Source organism: Aotus nancymaae, unplaced genomic scaffold (assembly GCF_030222135.1).
Source record: "Aotus nancymaae isolate 86718 unplaced genomic scaffold, 86718_ANA_hifiasm-v0.15.2.pri h1tg000051l, whole genome shotgun sequence".
NCBI lineage: Eukaryota > Metazoa > Chordata > Mammalia > Primates > Aotidae > Aotus > Aotus nancymaae.
Window position 1 is genome coordinate 25543331 of NW_026988465.1, and position 8538 is coordinate 25551868.

The window sequence follows — 8538 nt, forward strand, 5'->3', positions numbered from 1 at the left end:
TAGCAGACAAAAATGAAAAAAAAAGATGGATACCAATACAGGTACATTTATAAGTTAAAGAAGGAAGTTAAGATGGTTTTCATTTGAGGGTATTTTTGTGTTTGAAGTAGGAGGCAAAGTCATCAGCTGAAGGTACAGAAAGTAGGATTAGATGTAGGGAGAAAGTAAAGCCTTTTTGAAGTAGCTAGTATGAATCCTCTTAGGGAAACACAGGTGAGTGGGGCAGCACTGACAGGGACAAGTAAGTCACCTCTCTTCTCTTAGAGAAACACAGGTGAGTGGGGTAGCATTGCTGGGAACAAGTAAGTCACCTCTTAGTATGAATCCTCCTAGGGAAACACAGGTGAGTGGGGCAGCATTGACGGGGACAAGTAAGTCACCTCTCTTCTCTTAGGGAAACTCAGGTGAGTGGGGCAGCATTGACGGGAACAAGTAAGTCACCTCTCTTCTCTGTACCTGTCTCCTGGCCTCTAAAATGAAGAGTTGGACTGAACTTCCCAAAAGTCCTATCTGGACCCAAAGTAAAAAAGGCCATGATTATTTCGCTAATCTTGCTCTTTCTCTCCTCTCTGAAGATGATACTGAGTTGAATTCCTTTGCAGAGGAGGCAGTGAGTACAGAACTGCCCTTGGACCCACCCCTAGAAGAGGGTGCAGCAGCCACTCGGCCTCTTTGTTATTCCAAGTAGGTGGAGCGGGAGTGACAGCAGCAGGAGAATTCTGGGCCTTGTGGTGGGTAGGAAGGCAGGGGAGACTGTGGGCAGAGGTGTCCTGGACTGGGCGTTGAAGGCCTGCTCCTTATTTAGAGTGGCACTCATCTTCACAGTGGTGTGATATTCTCTAGAAGCACCCGACAGTCTGTGTGGAGTGAATGAGATATATTGGAATCATCTGCAGTTGGAACTTTGGGGGAGGATGTTCCTTATGAAACAAAGGAGTGTGAGGACATTGCTGAAATGTGGCTGAAGGGAAAGAGCAAGGAATCTAAGCTGGATATGGAAGGAAGAAAAGGTAGGAACAGAAAGATCCATGGAGAGAAAAAAATGTTAAGGAAATGGAAGTTATATTTCAGGAGAAAAGAGAGCAGGTAAGGGATATTATGGTAGGCAGATGAATGCCCTCTCACCCACACGAAGACATCTATGTCAGAATTTCTAAACTTGTGAATATGATACCTTACATGGCAAAGGGGACTTTGCAGTTTGATTAATTTAAGGGCCTTGAGATGGAGTATTTATTTTGCATTATTTGGATAGGTTCAATGTAATCACAATGGTCCTTATAAGTGAAAGAGGGAGGCATGAGGGTCAGAGTCAGAGGTCTGAAGATGTTACGCTGCTGTTCTGAAGCTGGAGGAAGGAGCCACAATTCAGCGATCCAGGCAAACTCTAAAAGCTAGAAAAGACAAGGGAACTGATCCTTAGAGACTCCACAAGAAACACAGCCTTGTCGATACCTTTATATTAGCCCAGTGAAACCCTAGAAATGTAAGATAGTAAATTTATGTTGTTTTAAGTCATTATATTTGTGGCAATTACAGGGAAAGAATGCAGATAGTAATAATATTAATAGTAATAGCAGCTAACATTTGTTGAGCTTGTATATTGTTCTAAGATATTGTCACAAGTGCTCTTATAATGTTTAACTTAATTTTTTTTTTTTTTTGAGACAGAATTTCACTCTTGATGCCCAGGCTGGAGTGCAATGGTGCCACCTCAGCTCACCACAACCTCTGCCTCCTGGGTTCAAGTGATTCTCCTGCCTCAGCCTCCCCAGCAGGTAGGATTACAGGCTTGGACCACCATGCCCAGCTAATTTTGTATTTTCAGTAGAAATGGGGTTTTTCCACATTGGTCAGGCTGGTCTCAAACTCCCGACCTCAGGTGATCTGCCCACCTTGGCCTCCCAAAATGCTGGGATTACAGGCATGAGCCACTACGCCAGGCCAATTCATTCTTACATAGTTAATTTTCATTGAGTTCTTACCATAGTTCATTATTGATAATTAGAAACTGTATTAAATGTGTTACTTTATTTAACATCCACGAAGTCCTGTGAGTTGCATTATTTTCACCCCATTTTACAGATGATAAAACTGAAGCTTAAATCAATTAAATGGTCCATCTCATGTTTCACGGTAGTAGAAAAGCTGAGATTCAAACACGAGTATTTTAAATCCAGAGTCTGTGTTCTTACAAACTACTCCACACTGGATTATATTATTTTGGATTTATTACTTTGGCATAATACTGATGGATGTATTATTTTGGCCTAATACTGATACAGGACAATGTCCAGAGCATGGCCATGTGTGTGAGTGACTAAACAGGGTGGAATAAAGATCACTGGGAAAAGACAGATTAAAGGAATGAGAAGCTGGGGTGCTGGGTGATCTGTCCACACGGCCCCTGAAGTCACCAAGGGTGCGTAGAAGAAACCAGGCACCAGGGCTTCATTAAACTAGGAAGAGTCTTCTTACTGAAAAATGTGAGATTGTGTTTTGTAAAGCAAAGCCTCCAAGGAAGAGGGTTTTTCTTAGGGGCGAGGGGTTAATTTTTTTTTAGAAATGAGATCTAGCTATATTGTCCAGGCTAGTCTTGAACTCCTGGCTCCAAGCAATCCTCCTACCTTGGCCTCCCAAAGTGTTCAGATTATAGGCATGAACCACTTCATCAGCCCAGAATAGGATTTTGTTTTTGTTTTGAGACAGGGTCTCACTCTGTTGCCTAGGCTGGAGTACAGTGGTGTAATCACAGCTCACTGCAGCCTCCTCCTCCCGAGGATCAAGCCATCCTCCCATTTGAGCCTTCCAAGTAGCTGGGATTATATAGCTGGGAATATGTAGCTGGGATTATATACCACCACATCTGGCTAATTTTTGTATTTTTTTTAATAGAGATGGGGTTTCACCACATTGTTGCCTAGATGGGTCTGAAACTCCTGGGCTCAAGCAATCTGCTCACCTTGGCCTCCCATAGTGCTAGGCATTAGCCACCCAGTTCAACCCAGAATGGGGATTTTTAAATGCAGATCGAAATGCAATGATTTGGAAATAGGAATGTGGCCTCAGAAGGTTCTAACCCACTTCCTGATCCTGAGATTGAAGAACGTGTAGTTTCTAATTTAAATAGCAATGCATTTGAGAGATGTAGGCTTAAGTTAAGGCAGGAACATTTGGATAAATGGTTGAGGATAGTGGTTGTTAACATGGAAATGTGAGATACAAAGAGTGGGGTTGAAATATGCAGAGACACAAATTGCAAGTCAACATCATTGAAACAGAAGAGCAGAAGGGTACGGAGATGAAGGGATAGGTAGAGAATCGGAGGGGCATAAATCCAGAGTGGTAACTGGGAAGAAGGAATGTGAGACAGGAGGTTTAGCTGATCGAATGTTTTCCAAGTAAATTAAACATTCTCCGTGGTCCAAAAGATCCCACTGGAAGTAGAAAACTGAGTGGGAAAAGAGGTTAATTGAGAAATTAAGAGATTGAGACAGGTAGCTTCATCCTTGAGGTAAATCCTGTTGGATAGCTATCAGTCTCTTGGAAAACTTCAGCAGTGCCTTCAGTTCAGGCCCCTGGAAAAGTTTCAGCCTCTGACTACTCTTATCCTAAGGTCATAGGACAGGTCTTTATGTTCTGAAATTCACTTCTCAGTGAAAGTCCCCACTAAAATTCATCTGGACTCCTCCAGTAAGATCTGAGATAGTCTTATTTTCATTGTATTTCAGCACCATTTCCAATCCATTTTCCACATTATTTATGGAATTAACTTTGTAAAGTTCAAGTCTGATTGTAATCCGCTTTTGTTTGTAATGTTTCCTTATTATCGTGATCCTCTCTTGTTTATAATGTTTCATTATTTCCTTTTATAATGTTTCACTGGAATGTTTCACTATTGTTGTGATCCTCTCTTATTTATCATATTTCATTATTTCCTCTTAACAATGGCAGAAAAATACACATTGGCATTTTTACTGTATCTTTAAATGTGAACTGAAGCAGTAAAGCAAATTTACTATCAATATTCCAAAGCACTTAACTGAATCAAGGAATGAATGTAAGTGCAATGCAGAAATAACATAAGCCTAAAAATTTATTTACTTATGGTTGCCCAGAATTCAACCTCAGTTGGGTTCTCAGTGCTGTCGGGAAATCTGTTATGAGTTTTTTGCCCAGGTGGCATGCAATGGCACAATCTCAGTTCACTTCAACCTTTGCCTCCCAGGCTCAAGTGATTCTTTTTCCTTAGCTTACCGAGTAGCTGGGATTACAGGCGTGAGCCACCACATTCAGCCTGTTAAGAGTTTCTAACCCACCCTGCTTTCCGTTTCCACAGGCTATTTCTAAACTTTACTACTTTCCCAAATGTTCCAAATGTCTGTGACCAGCTCTCCCACACAGAAACCTTGCAAAGCTGCAGTGAGAAAATGGTAACCAGGTTAGTAACAATAGGACAAGATCTACATTATCTGAAGGCAACTCCCACCTGAAACTGAAAAAAGCATGCTACTGTCCTCTTCCCCAACCTTCTCCACTCTCCTCAACCCCCCAAAAAACTATGAAACAGAGACATTTCATTTTTACTGATTGTTTTTCATTGGAGACTGGGAATGGATAGGGCCTCATTTAATGGATCTTAAAGCATTCTTGGATATTAAGTGGTATTTCATCTTCCTGGATGCACTCATAAGAATAGTACATTTCTGATTTGTCCCTCTGGCTTTGTACTACTCACTGCAGGATAAAACATTTTGGAAGTTTCCACGAAACAGGAATATGGCGTGTGGCTAGTCAACCAAATAGAAGAAAAACATAAAGACAGGAAACTGATCGATTTAAAGGAAATGGTTATGGCAAAAATGAGAAAGGATTAAAATACTTTGTTGTTTTTCTTTATATTTTACACCAGAGGCTGAATTAAATAAAAGGTCAAAAAAGAGTTAGCCTTGGAGATGCCGGGGATCGAACCCGGGGCCTCATACATGCGAAGCATGCGCTCTACCACTGAGCTACATCCCCTGGCACAAGCCAGCTGCAGGGGAGAATTCCTGTCCTGTTAAAAACGCGAAGCATTTTATATCACTTCCCGCTCGACCAGGGAGTGACCAACTCGGAGGATGAATTCCACCTAAACTGTAACCTAGATCACACCCGGGTAACCTCCAGGGACGCAGCAGCAACATCCAGCTCGTGTGGCAACTGAGAGCAGAGCTCGCTGTCATAGCTTCAGCACCATCCGTCCTCCCAGGCGGAAAGAATTAAGGGATCGGTTAAGACCCTTTGAAAAATGTTCTGCCAGCCGAAGGCCCATGGAAAACGCAACCCAAATTCCCTGCATCTGCGTACGTTGAGTGATGAAACGTACCTCGAGCTGTCGCTCCCCACTTGCTCGACCCGGCTCCGAGAAGGAACTGTCCAGTAGATGGAAACGCGGACATCCCGCCTGGCCTGTTCCGCGCACGCAGTGGCTCGGGCCACGCGCACCATCCGACCCGCCTGACCCTGCGGCTTTGTCTGGGAACTCTGGCTCCACGACGAATCCTAGATGGAAGAAGGCGAGTTCGCTTGTTTCCCTCTTCCCTTGATCCACCTGTCAGCTCTTTCCCCGAGCCTCGTTCTGAGTCTCCGGCAGGTGCTGCGCGTAAGAGCTAAGCGGGACGCACGGGATCCACCGCCCGCACCGCCCGCACCGCTCGGACCCCACTGCAGCCTCCGCGGGCTGCTGCTTCACAAGTTATATAGGACAGAACGGCAACTCTTCAAACGGAAAATGACAACACCAAAAGCACGATCCATGGAAGAATCGGTAACTTGTGCTTCATTAAAAATTTGAAAACCAGGTCTGTGAAACACACTCTCAAGAAAATGAGAAGACAAGCCACAGACAGAGAAAATGTCTGCAAAACACCTGTCTGATAAAGGACTGGAACCCGAAATATACAAAGAACTCTTCGTGCCTAACAATGAAAGAACAAACAACCTGATTAAAAAGTAGGCAAAATATTTGAACAGACTACTCACCAAAGGAGATATCCAGATGGCAAATAAGCATATAAAAAGTCTCCACATCATATATCATCAGGAAAATGCAAATTAAAACAGCAGTGATACCACCACATCCGTTTTAGAATGGCAAAAACCCAAAACCCTGGCAACACCAAAAGCTGATGAGGTTGTGGAGCGACAGGAACTCTCCTTCACTGCTGATGGGAATGCAAAATGGCACGACTGCTAACTAATCATACACTCATTGCACGGCCCAGCAATCACGCTGCTTGGTATCTACCGAGAGGAGATGAAAACATGTCTGTTCAAAAACCTGCACATGGCCTATAATCCAAGCACTTTGGAGGCCAAGGCCAGCGGATCACCTGAAGTCGGGAGTTCAAGACCAGCCTGACCAACATGGTGAAACCCTGTCTTTATTTAAAAAAAAAAAAAAAAACCTGCACATGGATGTTTATAGAAGTTTTATTCACAGTTGCCAAAACTTGTAAACAATGGAGACGTCTCAGTAGGTGAATGCATAAATAAACTGTGGTACATTCAAGCAACGGAAGATTATACAGTGCTCAAAGAAGTGAACCATGACACTATGAAAAGACATGCAGGAAACTTACATGCATATTACTAAGTTAAATAAGCCAATCTGAAAAGCCAGTGTACTGTGATTCCAACTATATGGTATTACGGAAAAGGTAAAGCTATGAAAACAGTAAAAATATTAGTGGTTTCCAAGGGTTAGGGGTAAAGGGCGAATAGGCAAGCACAGAGGATTTTTAGGGCAGTGAAAATGCGCTGTATAATACTGTACTGGTGGATATATATCATCATGTATTTGTCCAAACCCATCAATTACACGACACCTAGAGTGCACCGTACAGTGAACTATGGACTTTGGGTGATACTGGTGGGTCAATGTTGGTTTATCAGTTGTAACAAATGTATCACTTTGGTGCGGGATATTGTTGGTGGAAGAGGCTCTGCCTTTACAAGGACAGGGATATATAGGACATTTCTGTACCTTCCACTGAGTTTTTCTGTGAACCTAAAATTGCTCTAAAAAATAAAGACAAAAAAGAAAAGAGAAGAAACCTTCATGAATGGAGGACAGTGACATGCAAATGTGGAAGGTGTGCCATTACACCTGCAGTCTCTGCCTGCTGCCTATTGACAGGGGAGGAGAAGGCAGAAAGAAGCTGTTTCCTATTGTGTGCTAGTGAGGATGCCTAAAGCTACATCTCCTCACAAAAAGTGTGAGAGATCCAGTAGTGCCTGGCTACTGCTAAGGACCCTGCTTCTAGACCGTCAAAAATGCTGCTCCAAAACAAGGTCATAATCCGGGTCCAAACCTCAGCCCTGGCTACTTGGGAGATAATTAAGATTTTTTTTAAAAAGGTAATCAGTTATTTAATTAGATTATTAGGACATTTAAAACACCAATTTGTAAGGATAAATTCCATTTGTCAGGGCAAACACAGATCGCAGGTAGCCCTGGAGCTGAGGAATGGCTTTGATTTTTGGTAAAATTTGTGAGTCCACAGCTTTCTGATCAATCTTGTGCTGCTCTGTTATCTCGTATTTCTCTTTTTCTGTGTCGAAGATCTCACCTTCCTGGCATCTGGGCTTCGCAGCTTCTTCTTCTTGAAGTAAGCATCAATAAGATGTTTTGGGATTTTTACATTGCTGATATCAATTTTGGTTGAGGTGGCAATGACAAATTTCTGGTGCATTCTTCGCAGAGGAACTCGATTGAGGACGAGAGGACCAGTCACAAGTAACAAGCCACTAGCCAGCTGCTTCAGGAAAACCACCCTCTTGCCCCTGTGGCGTCCAGTGAGGATGATCAGAATGGTCCCGGGGGTGATGCTGGCTCGCACTTTTCTCACATGCTGACTAAAGGGTTTTTGCCGTGGCTCAACAGCTTTCGAGGCACATCTTCAGCAGGATGATACCTGGGCATTTTGCGAAGTTTAACCACCCGGGTACTGCCGTTTTTGTCACCACCAACTGGTTTTGTAACAGTTGCAAGAACCTTCTCCTTCTTTTTCTTTTCAACCTTGGATTTAGCCGCTGAGTACTTCCTCTTGTACACGGCCTTTCTGGAACACATGGCAGATCGGGAATACCTGCCAATTCCTCTGACAAGAACAGGATTGCGGCTGCAATGGGGCTTCCCCTTCTTGGGCTTTTTAGCCTTGAGGTTAGCCTTTTTCACTTTGCTACCAGCATCAGCCTTCTTGGCTTCAGGTTTCTTCTCTTTAGTATCCGGCTTCTCAACTTTTTCACCCGCCATCTTGCAAGATGGGAAAGAGAACTAAGGCCGATAATTAAGATATTTTAATGTCTTTTGCTCCCTCTGCTTTCACAGCAGCTTCCTTGAAACAGAGAAACCTGTTTCAATATTGTCTTTTAAAATGGCGGTGAGGTCAGATGTGGTGGCTCATGCCTGTAATCCTAGCACTAGGAGGGTGAGGCAGGAGGATCGCTTGAGCCCAGGAGTTCAAGACCAGCCTGGGTAACAAAGTGAGACCC

At 43.3% G+C, this 8538-nt stretch overlaps 1 non-coding gene and 1 pseudogene across 1 annotated transcript; both read right to left on the reverse strand.

Moving 5' to 3' along the window:
- Positions 1 to 4950: 4950 nt before the first annotated feature.
- TRNAA-CGC (transfer RNA alanine (anticodon CGC)) lies at positions 4951 to 5022 on the reverse strand. Its single transcript has one exon. It is a non-coding gene; the product is annotated as a tRNA-Ala (tRNA).
- Positions 5023 to 7434: 2412 nt separating this feature from the next.
- Positions 7435 to 8319, reverse strand: LOC105708767 (large ribosomal subunit protein eL6-like; annotated as a pseudogene).
- Between the last annotated feature and the right edge of the window lie 219 nt (positions 8320 to 8538).